Raw genomic sequence first — 21,538 nt, forward strand, 5'->3', positions numbered from 1 at the left:
TGGACACAAGTGTGCAGCAGACCTTGGAGTGGGCAAGTGGTCTCAAATAGGCCAGGTCAAGAAGTCTTTGGACTTTGGAGTATGCAACCTGGTAGTGGGCTGTATATTCCATACTGATATAACGAGTGGAGTTTTAAAGACAATATTAGGTTACTATGGTAAAAAACAACAACAACAACAACAACAAAAAACAGGGTTGTAAGATATCTCACCACATTCCAATGTGGATTTCTTCCACATTGGAATGTGGAAGAAATCTGTTGAAAAATCCCAGTGTGTGCCAGTGGCAACTATATAAGAAAACTGGGGTTACCATAGTAACCTAATAATAGCGTAAAGTATTAAGCCAGTTTGTGATTAATTGCTGAAATAGTTAAGTGCGTAGCAAGACATTGCTGTATCTTGTGTTTTAGTAGTAGTTTTGATCTGATAAGTAGAACAAAATGACTTTGACCATGGAAAATTGCCTTAAAAAATAATTTGCAGCTGATAGATTCTCAGCCCACCCGACAACACAGAGGGCTGTAAGATGTCTCTGAAGAGTTCTTCCTCTGATGTCTGTTCCTGTAATTATTGGGTAATGATGCCTCCCAACTTTGATTACCTGCCTTAATGGGTTATGTCACTCACCACTGTATGGTATAGCTGGACATTTTGGAAACACTGAAACCTGAGGGTGCCTTTAGTCTTGTGGTTTTAGCACAAACAGCAGACTACCGATTTCCAGTTTTCTTTCTGAAGCCCTAAGCTCTGAATCTTGTGTTACTGTATCAGATCAAGAAGCTGATTAAAGAGACCCATGAAGTTGTTTTCTTTTTTCAACATATGTCTGTGTGTGGCAAATCAGGTAAACTAAGTCTGAACCTCATTCCTTTATGCTGCCTTCAGTTAATCAGGTGGCTTAGAATCCCTGCCCTGAGTCGTGGCTTAACATGCACAACGAGACTGACCTTACAAGCTCCATGCTCTCATTATCATAATGTCTCTCCTTGTTAATTGCCTTAGATGCTGTCTGATTCATTATGTGCCCTGCAAAATCGAAACAGGTTCAAAAAACACTTGGCCATGACTGTAATTTCTGCATTTATCTCTTAACGTTAATGTCTGTCCTCTTCTGAGCAAACAGACTGACCCTTCAGTCATCAAGGTCATCTTTTTGTTTGTTGCAGCTCCAAAAGACCGTTGGTATTCAAGGGCAACATCGCTGCTGAAACACTTCTCTTCTCATATTACCATAAATATGCTATACCTGTGGGTATATTTAAATGGAACAGTGATGGAAAGCGATTCCCTTTTTGACAGATGTCATTTAAAGTCTGATCCAAACAGAGTTATAAAAAATGTCACATAGACATCAGACATATTACAGGAATTATCTGAGAATCACTCAAGCAGGCATATGGTGGGCAAGGATAGAATAATTCACATGAGAAATACATTATATCAGGAAACTGTGCGGAAGACTTACCAGTCAAATATGTGGTAGCACTTTTTTGACTGCAATGTTTAGGTGGGGTTGGAGGGGTCGGAATGTTGTGTGTGTGTGTGTGTGTGTGTGTGTGTGTGTGTGTGTGTGTGTGTGTGTGTGTGTGTGTGTGTGTGTGTGTGTGTGTGTGTGTGTGTGTGCACTCGTGCTACTATGTAAGTGTGGCCTTGGCGTCATTACACACTCACAAAGTGGGGCCCTCATTTCCAACAGTGGCCCTTTTTCCGGACCCCACTTGGACATGCTTTAGATCATGCTAAAATCATGTCTAAAACCTTCTGGTGAAGTTTTATAATTTTTGCCAAGTGGGGCCCAGCAGGTAGGTATGTGTAAATATGCGCACTCAGCAGCACCTCTGTAGACAGGAGCAGGTATTTCAACGACCAATTCACACACGTCGTTCACACACTCCTCTGCTGTATGAATGGCTTGCCCCCCCCAGAGAGGCTCTGAGGCTGTAAAAGGAGACTTTTTACAGCACTACTTACTGAAGGAACCAGTCTCATTAGACATGATTTGATTCTTTTTTGTAAGGAAATTTAAACTTTAATAGAAGTCTTAACTAGCTTCAAACTTTAAATTATACTAAAATAAAGGACTATCACAAAAAAAACCTGAAAAAAGACAATTTTTTTAAAAAAGTAGTGAAAGAAAACCAGGACAATATTGACCATAAAATTTCCAGGATTGTGATAATTTCTTTAAATTTTGAATTAACCACTAAAATACAGATGTTAGACTTTTATAAAACATCTCAAATTTTTCAGTCCTAAAACACTCTGATCATTTTTCCCAAGAAGAGAATTTAAGTTCATTTGACCATATACTTGTGTCCTGAATCAGTATGTTTGAGAATGTGTGTTGATGCATATGATGGAAACTACTACTTTGTAAAATGATAGAAGTCCCCTGTTTGATGGCACAGAATGACACGGGTCCCACTTAGATAGCATGGAGCGATGTTCACACTCCACAATGGACACAGATAAAAAAATAATAAACTAAATTATATATTACATAAAAAATAATTATCAAAACTTAAAAGAATGGGAGAATTTTAACTGCTATCATTCTACTGGTGTGATAAAAATTCTTCTAAGAAGACAAATGCAAATTTGTGCCGTGAATGTGCAAAGCTTGAATCTAGCATCACTCACTGCTGGTTTTAACAAATTTTACAATGTACTTCTGTCCTCTGTCTGTAAATAGAAGCATGTGTTGATGCATGGTGGAGAAAAAAGTTAACCACAGATGCCCCACTTAGATAGCATGGCATGGCATGGCATGGCATGGCATGGACACTACAGAATGGATGAGTATGAAAGAAATTTTTGAAATGTAAAAATAGTAACCTAAGGGTATCACAAATGAATGTTATAGCATTACTATCAACACATTTGTGATTTACATTTAATATCCATCCATCCATTATCTATACACCGCTTAATCCTCACTAGGGTCGCGGGGGGGGGCTGGAGTCTATCCCAGCTGACTCGGGCGAAGGCAGGGGACACCCTAGACAGGTTGCCAGTCTGTCGCAGGGCTACATATACAGACAAACAAGCACTCTCACATTCACACCTACGGGCAATTTAGAGTAATCAATTAACCTCAGCATATTTTTGGACTGTGGGAGGAAGCCGGAGTACCCGGAGAGAACCCACGCATGCACAGGGAGAACATGCAAACTCCATGCAGAAAGATCCCGGGAAAGCCGGGACGCGAACCAGGGACCTTCTTGCTGCAAGGCGAAAGTGCTAACCACTACGCCACTGTGCAGCCCTACATTTAATATATTAGATTATAATAACTAACAAACACAAAGTTTAACATGACTGAACAGAAAGCTTGAACCTAATTTCCTGCTAATGTGTAACCTTAAGTGTTGTAAAGGTACAGAGCTTACATGTAGCATCACATCATTGCTAGAAACTGCTGCAGTGTTTTTATATTAGTACATGGCATTCGCCACGACTGCGTATAAACGGAAATAATCAATTGGGGATACTGACAGCAAATTAATTAGTTTTTTTACAATACACAATAAGTATTAAAAAAATAAATAATGCATAAAAACCTTTTGAAAATGTCTGTTAGAATTAAATGAAGAAGGAAAAAAAGTCCACTGTTGGATGGTACTGAATGATAAGAGTCCCCTCTTTGATGGCATAGAATGACATAGACTCCCTCTTAGATAGCATGGAGCGATGTTCACACTCCTGCATGTGTGTGTAAGAACAGAAGAGGATATATGCCTGATCAATGATTCAACTAAGAGATGAGTCATGTTCAATTCAATAATCCTGGACATTACAAAGTCCTAAGATGGTGTTTTTATAACCTTTCTCGACTGTAAATGCAAGTTGGCTGATTGACATTAGTCTGAGGTGTTTTTTGAGGGAAATCAAAAATGTAAACTTCAACATAGTTTGAGATGAGATGGTATATTTGATGGGTTACTTACAGAATCAGTATCTTCAAACATAACTGGATTCAATATTTTTGTCATAATATACTAAGGTTCAATTTCAGAGCATATTCCAACCATTTTCAAACTTTATCTATTTAAATGCTATTTAGAAGCAGATGGAATAAGTATTTTTTTAAGGAAAAAGAAAAGCATTACATTTCACTAATGTTTTGTATTCTACCTAACTGCTTGTAATAGCAATAGCTGTCACATAATAACACCTGCCTACAGTCACAAATATAAAACAGTAAAAAGCACAACTAATGGTTTTTTACATAATAAACTGTCAAGACAGTTTATAACAGAAAAAAACTCATAATCTCACAAAAAGAGCCCCCCCCCCCCCCATAGCCAAACAAAACTGGCATGGTATATGGTCTGTTGCTGATGACATGTAGGTTGTTTGTTTTTTTGGTACTATTTGTCCTTAACCAGAGGATAGGCCTGAACAGTTATTTCGGTAGTTTCCCTCATTCCATATTTTGCTCAGAAGAAGGCTGCGCATTGTGGATCCTTGCTTGTGTGCAAGTGCCTTTGCAACGTCAACTTCATCTTGATGTTTTCGCATCAGGTGTCTTGAAACTTTTCCGAAAGGCTTCTGACAATAGAAGCAGTAATTTTTCTTGTCGTAGACATGTTTGTGTGCGGTGTTTGAGGACATTTTCACTTGGATACCCTTCAAACTGCATTCAAGGACATTTTCATCCTTTTTCATCCCAGTCTTAACTGCTTTTTTCTGATGACTTTCTTGGTTACTTCATCATCTACTTCTGTTGGTTCATCATCATCATCATCTTCTTCCTCTGACATATCAAGGGAAAGGGAGATCTGTGGTTCTATTTCCTGAAATACAAAAAAAAGAGTAAGAAAATGAATGCTATAAATTATCTCACAACATTTTTTTGTAGTTTTAGCACATAGTTAAAATCAATATTTACCAGCCCTGGCCAAAAAAAATTAATCCATAATTACCATTTCAATGACAGATATATCATCTTCAGTGTGAGAAGATGAATCCATCACTACATCACAGACACTCCCTGGCTAATCACTGTTAGCATTGTGTTGAATGTCAATCTCATTTCCATCATGAACTTACCTGGATATCTGACTCTTTCTTGTACTTGTATTGTATGCCTCCAACATCCTCATAACTTGACCAAGAAAAAGATCCAGCCATTTGAGACAGCAACGTTGGCTGTGCCAAATCCAGTTTTCTGTTTGCTCCAAAATCTGCGATAAACAGTTTGTTGCTGATATCTGTAGAATATTGAAAATGATCCTTAGACATGTACTGCTTAATGCAATATCCACAAAATAACATCATCTTTACTATCATGTCTAATGAAAAATTGGATAATAAACACATTCTACCAGATATTTATGGCTATGACTAAACAATTTATTCATTTTTTTTACCAAACAAAATGTTTTCAGGCTTCAGGTCTCTGTGCAAAATCCCGCGTGAATGGACTTAATGTAGTCCTTGCAGTAGCTCCTGGCAGATCCCCAGTCTTCGAGCCTCAGTCAAACTTTCTCTCTCACGAAAGTTCTTGTTTTCAATTACCTCCACCAGACTGTATTCGCAAAGAGGGGAGACAAAATAGGCAAAGTAACTATCTTCCAACACTGCAATTGGTTGTAAAAGATGTTCTGGTTTTAACTTTTCTGAACATAGGACATGTGCCATTTTAATCTCATTTTCAGAAATATGCTTTGCAACTCTTTTCACTGCAACTTCGTAGCCCTCCTGGGAAAATTTCAGCAGCATTGCATCCATTTGCAGCCTTTGTTGCTGTGTTAAAAACAAGTTGCCCAATTTTCGTAACGCCAGGCTGAGATTCAAGGTTTTCTAATGAACTCTTCCAGCGGGATTCCTTGAAAATACAGAAAAACAACCATTAGGCATTGTCATCATTTAAAATTTTGTAAAGCATGCAAAAAGAAAAAAGAAACATACGGTCTTTGATTTACCGCCTTTTCCTGGAGCTCCCTGCATGAGGAGGTAATGGTTTTCTGAAACAAATTACATCAACAAGATGATGTCAGTGATTGAAAGTATGTTTTACTATATCACTGACAATGTTTTTCAGAATTTTGAAGAATGATTTTTGGTGAGGATTAGAGACATGCTCAATTAAATGATGGAATGGCAAAAATATAGGAATAGAAATACCTGTCTCCATGGGCAGTCAGGGTCTCTGCAGTCATACACAATTTCTTCTCCTGCACTGATATTTGACTTTGAAAATGCACACAGATGCGGCCTTTTCTGCTCATCCAATATCTTTGGGTCACATACACAAACAATACATTTTCTATTACATCAAATACTGTTACATTTATCTGAGGTTGCACAAATGATATGAGTAAAGGTATTATGAGGAAACAATTCAAAGACATACGTACTATTTTAATGTTGCTGTTTGGCTTGATGTGATCATCATTTATGAATCTTCCAAGTCTTGCTGTGTCTTTACTGCCATCGACACTGTATGATGAAAGATTTTTTTCCAGTTTTAAAACATTTAACAAAATACTGCAATTATTTAGTTAGGCCATCCATTTATTTAATCTTACCAGAAAGATTGTCCCTGAAAACAGTAGAAGTACAGAAATGCTGCATCGTCAGCTCAGTGCCTCTCCTTCAGATCCAGTGATGTGTCTTCCAACATACTCCAGCAGGAATTCTCCTTGCTCAATGTTTTTAGTGGCAAACACTCCATAACCTGATTAATAGAAAATAAATAAGAATACATTAATAGTGTGATATAAGTTTCGTAAATGCTCATGTGTTGCTGCATACCAGGCACACCCAACAGAAAACAGCTCAGCAGTGACACTGTCAACAATACTTTGAAACCTGTCACTGTAAATATTTAGATTAACTATGAGGCAGAAGAATTACAGTATCTGCATTTTCATAATAGTGCAGCAAAACTTCTCAGGTTTTTCTTGCTGTGAGTTCTATGAGAATATCAATGCTACCTACATATTTAGACATAAATATTAAATAAGACACAACACCCATTTAGTTTAGCATGATGGATAATGGGATTCTGTTTCTCAAGTGTTTTGTTAAGTGGAACAGATCCTCCCATCTAACTTCAAATAAGAAAGCAAATAAGTAAATTCCCATTTTGCATCTGCCTAAACTACTTTAAGGCTGCTTACATGGCAAATTGGGAAGGTACATTTTCATAACTAGAACAAATAATTCTAATACACAATTTCCTGCATTAAAATACATTAGGTGCTAAACTGAATATTAATTACAATTTCAACAGACATACAATATTGACAACAGAATTTTATGTGCAGCCATACCTTTCTCCTGATTGATGATTTTTTTCTGAAACAAGCCTTTATCTTGCCCAGAAGCAATGAAGTGCAAAGCTTCCTTTTCAGGACAAACTCTTCTGGGTCTCATTTTCCTGTCAAATATGAAATAATATTTTATGTGCAATACACTCCATATGTTGAAAAAAGAAGACCATTGAAACAACATCTATTTAGGTTTATTAATACAATAACTTACATTAAATAAATAAATTTGTTTATATTGTAAGTGGAAAAAAAGTCATTTTTAAATTGTTAGCATTTACATAGAGGTTTTAGAAAATTAAAGAACTGCAACTTACCTTACATTTTCTTTGCTTGAAGGAAGAAAAAAACTTGAAGGATGGTAGGGCAGTACCTCTTCAATATACTTACCTATACAACTATTATATCTTTATATATTGATAGAAAGATGCACAAATAAAATATTCAGGTAGATGATTCTCCAATGAAGTAAAAACACGTGAAAATGCTTTCTGTCCTTTAAACCTGTCGCTCCCCAAAACAGAAAAGACAAGTTGAAACTTCTGTGAGGAGACCAGTATATATATATAACCCTGCACAGTGATCTGAACAGTGACTGGGTCTTTGGAAAAAGATCGTTAGTCGCCATGATTTGAATGGTGAATCAGTGCAGCTAGACCAGATGGAGATGCATGAAGGGTTATAGGGTTTCAGTTGATGTGAATTGGATAGGCAAAACAATGAAGGAGAATCCACATTTACCTTGTCTCAGAGTGGACAAGTGGTTGTCTGTTGCATAATAGCTGTTAGCATCATGGCTGATGTCAGCTTGAGGAAAAATACCACTGTTTACAGACAGCGATGTGGAGTTGCAGTTACAGCTGCCTGTTTCCTCTCATTGACTTCACCCATGGTGTTAATAGCTGCTCGTTTGATAATCCCATATCACAGCAGCCTGTTTGATCCACCAGCCCATGAATGGTGAATCAGTGGAGCCAGACCAGACGTAGACACACGAAGAGTTCAATTGATGTGAATTGGGCTAGCAACACAGGGGCTTGACTGAAGGACAATCTACACACATGTCTGCTCAGTTCGTCCAGCAGATGTAAAAGGACTGGACAACACACAACAGAGCTGTGACAGAAAAGGAATCTAGCTTTGTAGAGAAGTTGTTGTCCAACAAATATTGATCCACTTTGTTTTTGTAAAGGAATGTCTTGCTCTGCATTTCTGTAGAAAGTAGGAATAAAACTAAAACCAAAAAACACCCACACTTGATCTGTGAATTAAGGAATGATGGGACCATTTGTAGGGATTTTTTTTTGTCATTGCTGTGTCTTGTAAAGAGATTTATCTAGAACAGATGAGAAGTCTGAATCTGGCTTGTTTAACCTGAGCCTTACAGTAAGTTATCACTCAGCAATGGATTCTGAAGTACGGGTCAAGGTGTGTTTTAGCTGATGATTTTCATGAGGCCTTCCATGCCTTTGGAAGTTAAAAACTCCTGCATCGACAGAGCAGTTTTTCACTGGTAGTAGGCTGATGTAATTCTCCGCTGCTGTTAAAGGTAACAAATGACAGTTCATGCTATAATGAAAAAGACAGGCTCAACATATTCAGAAACAGGAAAAATCTACTTTAAAGTGTTTAAAGTACACTCATACTTCTAGCTTTAAAAACAAAACAACACAAAAAAACAACAACACATGACAAGAGGTTGTACTGACACATGAAATTTCTGGCACATTTGTTGAGTGAAACTAGAATTATTTATTTATTTGACTTAAATGGTTCAGTTTTCTGTGAATACCTGGATTATCACGATTTGCAAAGTGAATAAAACTTCTGAAACTGATAGAATTTATTCATGCATAACTACAAGGTACATTGATCTGAATGTAAGTCAGCCTGTTGAGCTGTGCTACAGCAAAAACCTGTTTGTCTCCTTTGCCATGGCAGAGTGTCTCCAGTAGCACCTCAACATAGAAATGTAAATTGTGTGTGGGGGTTGGGCATCAACCTTCAGGAACATCACCTTTACCTCTGTCCACACAAGCATATTAGTATAGAGCTGGAGTTGTTGTAATCAAAAAGGCATTAAAAAACAGGTGACGTTTTGACTTATTCCAAAATGTCTGTTACCACATTATGAACATTAGTATCAAAATCGCACCTCTGACGGAAAGGAAATCCTCACATTCATATTTTTACCACCATCAGGATCCACCAGTACGAAATTGTAAAGAAAAGCATGAGGTTTTGATCTGTGAAGCAAACAATGCAATCTCGTTGTACTACATTAGTTAAATGTAGGGAATTTTCAAGGGTTTTTGCATCTCAAAAATGATTTGTTACCTTTAGCAGACACACATAGCAGAAAATGTCCTTACAAAAGGAAAAAAGCATTAAATACTTGTTGGACAACAACTCATTTGAAATGATTATTTCCTTTCTGTCTTAATTTTGTTTGCAAGGTTTTTTTTCATTGCTTGTAAATCTGCTGGATGAATTGTACACGTGTGTGCAGATTCTCTGTCAACCAGGTCATTGTCATTCCATTCCAAGTTCACTTCAATTGATATTTCACTCTTCACGTGTCGAGGTCTGGTCTGTATGTGCTAATTCACCATTCACAATGAAGAGAAGCAAACATATTATAGGAATGTTCAGGTGCGCACATCTGGCATCAGGGCTCCAAAGTAAGTTTCTGAATAGTAGCACCAGTGCAACCAAATATCTCAGTCACATCAGCACAGGATTTGGTCACCACCTCCCAAAACTGTCATTGCTGCCAATAGTAGCGTCACTGTCAGCATTTGTTCTGCACCAGTCATCGTGATTGAATGTAGTTTTCTAGTTTTTTTCTGTTTAACTGACTCCATCATCTTTCCCTAGCTGCCCCTGCATTCTGATCATCATGTGTGTCAGAGTCAAACCTGTCTCTGTCCACATTTATTCATTTATTTTGGGATAATCTGCTAGACGTCATTTCATCTTTGGAACACAGCAACAGCTAAATGGATTGTTCTACATGTCCATCAGGGAGAGACTGACTGAGCCAAAGAGCAAGAAAAATTGCAACCTGTGCTTACAATATCTAACAAGGTAGCTGCCCATGATGGCTGGAGTGTCTCCAAATCAGCCTGATGATCATTAAACACTGCTGACAACGTGAAATTTTAACTCAGACACTCTTGAAAAATAGCTACATATGCAACCATTTTGGTTGCATATGTGAGACTTGCCTGGGATTATTATATGTAAAGCCACATTTACCTTGTCTCAGAGTGGACAAGTGGTTGTCTGTTGCATAATAGCTGTTAGCATCATGGCTGATGTCAGCTTGAGGAAAAATACCACTGTTTACAGACAGCGATGTGGAGTTGCAGTTACAGCTGCCTATTTCCTCTCATTGACTTCACCCATGGTGTTAATAGCTGCTCGTTTGATAATCCCATATCACAGCAGCCTGTTTGATCCACCAGCCCATGAATGGTGAATCAGTGGAGCCAGACCAGACGTAGACACACGAAGAGTTCAATTGATGTGAATTGGGCTAGCAACACAGGGGCTTGACTGAAGGACAATCTACACACATGTCTGCTCAGTTCGTCCAGCAGATATAAAAGGACTGGACAACACACAACAGAGCTGTGACAGAAAAGGAATCTAGCTTTGTAGAGAAGTTGTTGTCCAACAAATATTGATCCACTTTGTTTTTGTAAAGGAATGTCTTGCTCTGCATTTCTGTAGAAAGTAGGAATAAAACTAAAACCAAAAAACACCCACACTTGATTTGTGAATTAAAGAATGATGGGACCATTTGTAGGGATTTTTTTTGTCATTGCTGTGTCTTGTAAAGAGATTTATCTAGAACAGATGAGAAGTCTGAATCTGGCTTGTTTAACCTGAGCCTTACAGTAAGTTATCACTCAGCAATGGATTCTGAAGTACGGGTCAAGGTGTGTTTTAGCTGATGATTTTCATGAGGCCTTCCATGCCTTTGGAAGTTAAAAACTCCTGCAGCGACAGAGCAGTTTTTCACTGGTAGTAGGCTGATGTAATTCTCCGCTGCTGTTAAAGGTAACAAATGACAGTTCATGCTATAATGAAAAAGACAGGCTCAACATATTCAGAAACAGGAAAAATCTACTTTAAAGTGTTTAAAGTACACTCATACTTCTAGCTTTAAAAACAAAACAACACAAAAAAACAACACATGACAAGAGGTTGTACTGACACATGAAATTTCTGGCACATTTGTTAAGTGAAACTAGAATTATTTATTTATTTGACTTAAATGGTTCAGTTTTCTGTGAATACCTGGATTATCATGATTTGCAAAGTGAATAAAACTTCTGAAACTGATAGAATTTATTCATGCATAACTACAAGGTACATTGATCTGAATGTAAGTCAGCCTGTTGAGCTGTGCTACAGCAAAAACCTGTTTGTCTCTTCTGCCATGGCAGAGTGTCTCCAGTAGCACCTCAACATAGAAATGTAAATTGTGTGTGGGGGTTGGGCATCAACCTTCAGGAACATCAGCTTTACCTCTGTCCACACAAGCATATTAGTATAGAGCTGGAGTTGTTGAATCAAAAAGGCATTAAAAAACAGGTGATGTTTTGACTTATTCCAAAATGTCTGTTACCACATTATGAACATTAGTATCAAAGTAAGTAAGTTTCTGAATAGTAGCACCGGTGCAACCAAATATCTCAGTCACATCAGCACAGGATTTGGTCACCACCTCCCAAAAATGTCATTGCTGCCAATAGTAGCCTCACTGTCAGCATTTATTCTGCACCAGTCATCGTGATTGAATGTAGTTTTTTACTTTATCTGTTTAACACTTTAAATGAAATAAGCCTCATTCAGTTTGTTTTGAACACAATCTACAGGTAGATGCAATGTTTAAAATTATTTTCAAAAATATTACTTACTGCAGGAAGGTGAGTGTAATGCTACATAATATCATAGTTCCCTCAATTAATCTATTTTCAGTTAAAGGGGAACCTTATTCACAAAATTGATTGATTTTATGGCTGACAGAGAATAAGGTCCACACTTTGGTGGTACAGAATGATAGGGGTCCTCTTTTAGATAGTCCATAACGACACGAGGGCCCTTTTAGATAGCACAGAGCGACATTAACACCCCAGTGTTTATACATGGATAGAAGATCGTTTCAGTATTTACAATATAGTCCTGATTAGAGAAAGAATCATTTACAACTTTTATTGTGACATTGTTGTAATAATTATTTACTCTGAAATGGATGCTAAAAAGATGTTCATTAGACCACATTAAACTGTAGTTGCAGAAGTTTTTAAATCCGAGCCTCAAATGAAAGGTTTTACCTTCAAGAGTGAAATAATAAAGAGGCAATACAAAGGTCCAATTTGAAATTCACACTTATCTCATTTCATAGTTATTTCATACTAGTACAGCAAAATGTGAGAACCCCTAATATAAAATGAAAAACAAAGACATGTTTGTTGTCAGGAAGTGTGACAAACATTCAAAAATATTACTTTACAAAGATTTCAACTGTATTTCTGAATATATGTGAATGGAGACGCACATATAAAAAATTTAAGTAATTGTTTCTGATGTCACAGTTCTTGATAAGAGCATGATGTTAGTGCATGCAACCAAGCAACCAAGCCAAACAAATCAGGGATTTGTAAGAGAGACTAATTAAGTCAAATGATTTTCACAATATTTGTATAAAGGAGAGGTGTTTAAACATTTAAAACTTTAGAGTTGCACTTAGACTTACTAACAATTCATTTGTGTGGCACACACAATTCCATTGCGGCCCTTTTTCACTGCTTGTAAATCTGCTGGATGAATTGTACACGTGTGTGCAGATTCTCTGTCAACCAGGTCATTGTCATTCCATTCCAAGTTCACTTCAATTGATATTTCACTCTTCATGTGTCGAGGTCTGGTCTGTATGTGCTAATTCACCATTCACGATGAAGAGAAGCAAACATATTATAGGAATGTTCAGGTGCACACATCTGGGATCAGGGCTCCAAAGTAAGTTTCTGAATAGTAGCACCGGTGCAACCAAATATCTCAGTCACATCAGCACAGGATTTGGTCACCACCTCTCAAAACTGTCATTGCTGCCAATAGTAGCGTCACTGTCAGCATTTGTTCTGCACCAGTCATCGAGACTGTAGTTTTTTACTTTTTTCTGTTTAACACTTTAAATGAAATAAGCCTCATTCAGTTTGTTTTGAACACAATCTACAGGTAGATGCAATGTTTAAAATTATTTTCAAAAATATTACTTACTGCAGGAAGGTGAGTGTAATGCTAAATAATATCATAGTTCCTTCAATTAATCTATTTTCAATTAAAGTGGAAACTTATTCACAAAATTGATTGATTTTATGGCTGACAGAGAATAAGGTCCACACTTTGGTGGTACAGAATGATAGGGGTCCTCTTTTAGATAGTCCATAACGACACGAGGGCCCTTTTAGATAGCACAGAGCGACATTAACACCCCAGTGTTTATACATGGATAGAAGATCGTTTCAGTATTTACAATATAGTCCTGATTAGAGAAAGAATCATTTACAACTTTTATTGTGACATTGTTGTAATAATTATTTACTCTGAAATGGATGCTAAAAAGATGTTCATTAGACCACATTAAACTGTAGTTGCAGAAGTTTTTAAATCCGAGCCTCAAATGAAAGGTTTTACCTTCAAGAGTGAAATAATAAAGAGGCAATACAAAGGTCCAATTTGAAATTCACACATCTCATTTCAAAGTTATTTCATACTAGCACAGCAAAATGTGAGAACCCCTAATATAAAATGAAAAACAAAGATATGTTTGTTGTCAGGAAATGTGACAAACATTCAAAAATATTACTTTACAAAAATTTCAACTGTATTTCTGAATATATGTGAATAGAGACGCACATATAAAAAATTTAAGTAATTGTTTCTGATGTCACAGTTCTTGATAAGAGCATGATGTTAGTGCATGCAACCAAGCAACCAAGCCAAACAAATCAGGGATTTGTAAGAGAAACCAATTAAGTCAAATGACTTTTATGTGTTTAAACATTTATAACTTTAAAGTTACACTTAGACTTAATACTCATTCATTTGTGTAACACAGACAGTTCCATCGCAGCCCTGACCGACATCTACGTATGAAAGAGGGGCCCTCCAGAGCCTGCAATGGAAGTCCCCTCTTTGATGTGTAGATGTCGGTCAGGCTGAACTGTTGTGTTAACGCCTACAGCTCCACTGAAGGCTATGGAGGGCCACTCTTTGATATGTAGATGTCAGGCAGGGCTGATGGTCCCCTCATGGCTATTTTTTTTAAAAATAAAAAAATCCATATTTTTAGTTATATTCTGAAAAAAGACCTTAAAAGAAAATTTTGTATATGATTTTTGTTTCAGCAAAATAACTGCAAACACTGGGCCACTATTACCAGTTTACCACGACGGCCCCCTCTTGGATTGTAAAGCGTGTATGTGTGTGTGTGTGTGTGTGTGTGTGTGTGTGTGTGTGTGTGTGTGTGTGTGTGTGTGTGTGTGTGTGTGTGTGTGTGTGTGTGTGTGCGCGCGCGCGCTGGACAAGGCTGGTGGAGGGATCTATTTTTGTTTCTTTGTATTTTTTGTCTCTAGCCAGCCGTCTCAATGAAGACCTCAGTGAGTGATAGAACGAGGTGGAGAACATGGCCTGGATTGATTTTTGGGCAAGTGAATCTGAAGGTCTGCAGGTTGTTGTGCTGTGGGTGAGTGGAGTTGGGGGCGCTGACCCTGTGCAGAGTTCAGGTCTGGAGCAGCAGGGACTTATGGGCCTGTCAAAGCTCACAGCTGAATATAAACAGCCTGGCCTGGCTGTTTCATACTCATGCTCATGGGTCTCTGTTGTCTCACTGTCTTCTAAGATATATAGTTTTTGAGCTGCATTTTGCAAGGTCAGTTCTGTAACTTCGAAATGCTTCCAAAGCTTTTGTCTAGAGTTCAAGTCATTGGATAGAATTTTCATCAAAGGGAGGCTAATATTTAGTCAATCCATGTTTTGGCTGGAGCCCCACACTGAGTGCTGGGATGACACCATTGGACCATGCCCTTATCTGCTTCTGAGATGAGGCTTCTCTCAGCTTAGTTTATTCCATCTGCTTCTCTCTGCGCATCGAGCCATCTCTCTGTCTTTCTCGCTGCCTCACAGACTAGGACCTGGCTCTGGTATGTATTGTCCACATGCCGGGGAAAGAATTTGGCTGGGACATGTTGCTGGAACATTATTCCAACAGCTGGCATTAGTAGTACAGAGGCTGGGGGTACTTGGCAGCACTGGTGTGGATGAGGATGAGTGAGTCTGGTAGTACTGAGTTCACCCAGAGAGCCACTTGGTGTCTGCTGATGTTTTTGTTAATCCAGAAGACTGTGGGAGACATTTATCTCACTGCAATGACTTGAGGGGATTGAAATTTACAATGTTGCCATCCCTGAAATACTATCATCCAATTCTTCATCCATACTTCAGTTTGATGCCATTACCTCTAAATAGTTATACCCAATCCATTTTTGTCAGAGTAATTTCAGTAAGTTAAGAGAGATATCAAATTTATAGCTATATACTTATGTATCTCATATGTCCTGGAGGTGTATCAAGGACAGTTGCTTATGTTGTGGTAAAACAGCTTCCCATTCATTTCAATATAGATTCACTGATGCAATATTATCTCTTATACTGGTTCTGCAAGTGGAAGTGTATCTATGGTTGGTTAGTTAGTTAAAAGGCTTCAATAACTAGTATGAATTTTTATAATAGCATATTCTGTGCTGTGCCTGTTCATTTCATCAACTATTTTCTCCTGTTTATTGATTATTCTGTTTGCCATTTGATTCAATGATGTCCAATTTCGAAGTCATATCACATGAGAAAAAGTATTGTAGCACAAGACTTTTTTGTTCTTCAGCAATTACAGATGACATTGGAATTATCTGTCAAGCTTTATAAAGTGAGTAAATAAAAACCCCCAGAGGGTTAGTTCATGTCTGCTTCTCAAGTCGTTACATTTTTATGACTAGAGACACATAGACTGTACATTATAGTCATTTTGGGTTTGTTTTGTTGTTGTTTGTTTTTAATGCTCATTGTAAACTGATTATTTGTTGTAAAGGGGCAGAAAACATAAATTTATTTGACTTTTTGTTCACTTTTATTCAGAGGTTTGGAGACTTTTGTTTTTGTGTTGTATTGATATTTTTTCCTTTTGCCAATGAATGAAATAAAATTAAGTAACAAACACAGACACAGAGAACACCAAACAGCACTGTAAGTTCATTGTGATTAGCAAAACTAAAGACAATATTACTTTGATCATGAACTAGAAAGTATCGAATGATAAATTAAAGGTTTTCAACTCGATTAAAAGTAAAAATATAGTACAGTGATGTAAAAGTTTAAAATTTAGGGCCCATTAGTTTTTATTTGTGTTTTAATTGTGCATATTACCAAACAAATTTGCAATCAGTCAAATACCAAAACCATTGCCTCTAACTTTTGGGCTCCAGAAGTTCTATTAAATCAGCAGTGGTTGGTAATGCAGTCTTGCAAAAATCCCACCACTCAGCTACAGCAGGATTAGCAATGACAACATGTGTATATATATATATATATATATATGTATGTATGTATGTATGTATGTATGTATGTATGTATGTATGTATATATATATATATATATATATATATATATATATATATATATATATATATATATATATATATATATATATATACAGTCTTTTATATAAAAGGAAAACAAAGCTGTTGGCAGTAATGACTGCAGCTCATGCACCACATTTGGCTACAGGCAACCTCAAACTCAGTGTTTCATTTAGCAGTTCAAAGCAGTAGGCAGCTACTACTGCAATTATCTGCAAATACATTTATTCAAATGATGTGATCTGGTTATTTATATCTGCAGTCTGTACAGCAGCATGACGGGTTCAGAAGTGGGCTGCAAATTAGAGAGCTTTCAAACAAGGATTCAGTTCAGCTCCTTGTTTTGGCTGGTCTGTGAGTTGCTGCTCTGTACTTGTATCCATGTTGACAATCCAAGAAAAAAAATGCAAGAAAATTTTTTTATTTCGAGCTTTAGAACACTGGATATAATAGCATTGTGGCATCAATAAATTAATTTCATTGTGAAAACTTACAAGGATACTTCACAAAGTTCTTGGCCTCGCCCAGAAACAAGGGGTGCAACCCCATTTCAGGTTATGACTGTATGCTATAAAAACTTATATCACTGTCAACAAAAGTTCAAATGTTTAAAGCAATCACAGAAAAAAGGAGGGGAAAGCGTCAACCTGTGTTGAGCTCATCCACACGACACAGATGGCAGTGACAGAAGCAGCCAAATGTAGCTTTGAACTGTTGCCCCCATACACCTTACTCACCCAACCTGGCACCGTCTGACATCTATTTGTTACCCAAACTGAAATTCCATTTGCATTGTCGCTATTTTCGGAGTGGTGATGAAGTAATTCATGCAGATGAGGAGTATCTGGAGACTCAAGATGTGCCCTTCTTCTGAGAAGGCATAGTGAAGTTTGAACATTGCATTGAAATTGAAGTTAAAGCGACTTGTAAAAAGTACTACGAAGACAATCTTTCTCCTGTGATGTTTTCTGGTGAGGCTGAAAACTTTTTGAAGTACCCTCACGTATGGGGAGATAAACTGCTGTTTGCATAAGTAGATTGGCCAATGACAAGCAGCTGCAGTATTACTTTGCAGCAGTCCTTTTTTGGGGCATGTAGAAGTACAGTGATTGGGAAGGTGATGTGAATGTAATTTCTGCACTCAAAGAGTAGAGATTCTTGTATGGTCTATTTAAAGGTTGCAAACTGAGTTTACACTTTTACCTGCATTGTTGTGCGTACGTGGTTCATGGTCCGTTATGTCGTAGAAATGTCGTATTGGAGCAATAATAGTTATTCACCTATGTTTAAAAGAATGGACCAAATTAAATGAAATATCACATGCTGCATTTAGATTCTCAATGAATTGTTGATGGGATCTCATGATTAGATGCAAAGTGTTTTCATGCCCATTAGATCCTAACTTTCATTCTGTAGTCTTACTTCTGCGGAGCTTTGGACATTGATGAATGACTGTCGTGCGGTCTCGTGTTAACCCTTACTATAGGTCACTGTTGGAAGCGTATATGATTGTCTCCATTCACTGCAGTATATTCTTTCACTGTGGTTGAGATTTGAATATGTTTGTCACATTAAAGCCTATAGCCAATCCAAAAGTGCTCTCATTGTACAATGCACACACTGTCAACATCATAATCCCACCCCAGCAGAGAAAAAGTTTGCAGAAGTACAAAGTAGTGCTTTGAGGGTCCTTACAGCAAATTCCCTTCTCTGTTCATTATCTGCTTGCTGGGAAAAACTCATCAGATTCACTTGAGTGTTAAGACTATTAGTCCTCCTGACAGTGTGTCTTAGTCACGGGACAGTGGATTCTGCTACTAAAGCAATATGGCAGAGCTCTGCTCATAGTTATGTCTGCAGTCCTTTCAAGGCCTGAGCATTAGTATGCCTGACAGAGTAAGAGTCTTTTTAATTAGCAAAGCTCTGCCTAAAGACTTGAAACTCATTTGTGTTGCTTTAAGCAAGATCAAATATAACATTTTTTGTTGTTTCGCTTTCAGTAGTGCACTTCCACAGTACAGACAGGTTTTATAGTGTTATCTTTGCACAAACTGTAATCCAGTAGGGCAGGCAAACAAGTGTAATACATGCTCAACACACTGTTACTGTTGTTTGGAACATTGCAGCTGGATACATTATAGACTATTTGTAGATTATTTTACATGTTTACAGCAATGAGGAGAACTGAAGGAATAGTAGGATCAAATATATGATATTTTATTTTATGTGATACAGAACTCTAAATCTACTAAAATCTACTGTGTATTGCAACTGATTTGGAAACTAGATTAAGGCCAACCATGCTTTGTTGTACAATTTTGATGTCAAAAGTACAATATGGTTACACTACAGTGTCACATTTGTGAAAATGAGAGACTGCGATTATAAGATTCACCACATATAAAACTGCACCTTCTACATATACTTCCTGACTTTGCAATCAAGACAATCTAAAGTGAAAAATAATTTATTTGCTACAACATGTGTCATGCTCTTTCTTTTAGTATTTATTTATTTATTGTTCTATTTTTTTTATTTTACCATTCAGTCAGTCTTTATCACTTAATACAAGGTCCCAATATTATTCATGAAATTAAAAGTCATGAACTCTATTTCTGGCATTTGTATGATAACTCTTTAATTAGCACTGCACTCAAAATAGTATTTTGGTCATGTAGTCCAGTGCAATTGTCCTGTTCTTTTTCCTTGCTGAGAAGATTGTGTATAGGACAAGCCAAGTAAATGCGGTCTCTGAATACATCAGAGAAGAAAAACTAAAGTTTAGCTCATACTCTGATGCAGTTAACAACATACTCACCACTCAGTCATCAGTACCCACAAAGGCTACTCTTATTATTACCCACTGTTGTACATTATCAGGGGACAGATCAAACCCTATTGTGAGTCAGACTCAGGCCTGAAGGTGTTTAGATATAATTTAACACAAAGGAAGCTCAAACCAAAGGCCCAGGACTGCAGCTTTCTTACCTAAAAATCAGAAAGACAACAAGCACCTAAGGTATTCTCCTAATATGTTCCATTTTTATGCTTTTCACTCCTTTACTGTGAAAGAATCGTATCAAAGGGCCCCGTCACAGATTTGCAGAGGCTGTTTAAACAGATAAATAGCCACTTTCACAATCTGTGGAGTCAAAAAGTGTAGCTGGACCTTGAGGACCATCTATCTGCTGGATGCACAATAAATAAGGTAACAGTGAAGTTTTAAACCAGAATAGAGCTGTTATTATGGTCTACCATCACCACTTCTAATTTACGTTTTTATCCAGCCATGTGCATTGCTGCCTTGGCTCTTGAAAAATACTGCAGCTGATTTAAGTGGGGAACTCTCCAGTGATGCAGCCGTTGCTGTGGTGACGTCTGTGATGGTGGTGAAGTCAAAGTGAATGCATGTTCAGTGACAGTAAAATCATCGAGAGTTAGATTGGTGGGTTTCTAAAAATCTGTTTTTCTGTCTTGAATATCTAAATGTAGAAGAAAAAAAACATAACCCTGAGCTTTGGTTGTACATGCCAGGTGATTATTCCAGTCCTCAGAATATTATACAAGAGCTGTAACTAAACCTTGTGAGGCTAGATAATTACTTTGTTGTTTTAAAAATTTGACCACTGCCATCACACACACAAAATGGATGCATACATGCATATTAATATGTTTGCTGCAATTTCTAAACACCATTGACCATTGGTCTATATGAAACATAATAAATGTTGTATTTCACTGCAAGGAAGCAAGACACAGACAGACTGAGAGATGCACTGCCCAGTTAGGTTAGTGAGACAGACAGATTAGAGAGAGATGCTTTGCAACCTGGCAAATCAACCTATTGTATGTTGTTACTTGTTACTGTTGTTTGCCCTACACAATGTGTTTACTGACCTATTCGATTCTGCAGGAAAAATCTCGGGATTTTCATCCCTTGTCCACCAACCCACCAACCATGGACTATATATAAAAGAGTATGAGCAGAAAAAAGGAAAACAGATAGGTGGGAACTGGAACAGTGTTATGTAGACCCCCTGGGTAATGTATTTTGTTCAGGACCATTGTGAAAAATCAAGAATCCAGAGACCCTGATAAGGAAAGGGCAGAAAGGGAAGCAGTAGCTCTTGAGAAGTGCTGGTGTGCAAGAAAAAGTCACAGTACATAGAAGAGTGATAGTAGAATCGCTGCTACTGTGTACTGGTGTGTACTAGCCCACTTCTGGGATTTTTTTTTCCTATCAGACAACTGCACACACATAAAATAGTAATGATAAAGTAATGGAGAAGTAAGTATGAATGTATTTAAGTACTATACTTAAATACAATACTAAGTCCACTGCATTTATTCGATAGCTATAGTTAGCAATTATTTTAACCTTTTACTTTAATATTCTTATCCATATGATAATTATATGAATTAGATTAGTTTACACTAGTTTAGTTTACATTAGATTAGATTCAGCTTTATTGTCATTGCACAGAGCATAAGACAAGGAAATGGAAAGTGCATTATACACAATGTGACTATACATAATGCATTACAGTATGAATA

At 37.3% G+C, this 21,538-nt stretch overlaps 1 protein-coding gene and 1 long non-coding RNA gene across 3 annotated transcripts in view; one reads left to right on the forward strand and one right to left on the reverse strand.

The window, feature by feature from the left end:
- grik2 (glutamate receptor, ionotropic, kainate 2) overlaps window positions 1-21,538 on the forward strand; it is a 384,084-nt gene that overhangs the window by 197,798 nt on the left and 164,748 nt on the right. The window lies entirely within an intron of this gene.
- LOC111571537 (uncharacterized) lies at window positions 1,574-14,819 on the reverse strand. Its single transcript, XR_002746391.3, has 8 exons — window positions 7,284-14,819; window positions 6,537-6,685; window positions 6,366-6,447; window positions 6,133-6,243; window positions 5,917-5,972; window positions 5,376-5,833; window positions 5,056-5,216; window positions 1,574-4,799 (listed from the first exon to the last, which is right to left on the reverse strand). It is a non-coding gene; the product is annotated as an uncharacterized LOC111571537 (long non-coding RNA).

This window comes from Amphiprion ocellaris, chromosome 9 (genome assembly GCF_022539595.1).
Source record: "Amphiprion ocellaris isolate individual 3 ecotype Okinawa chromosome 9, ASM2253959v1, whole genome shotgun sequence".
NCBI classification, from domain to species: domain Eukaryota; kingdom Metazoa; phylum Chordata; class Actinopteri; family Pomacentridae; genus Amphiprion; species Amphiprion ocellaris.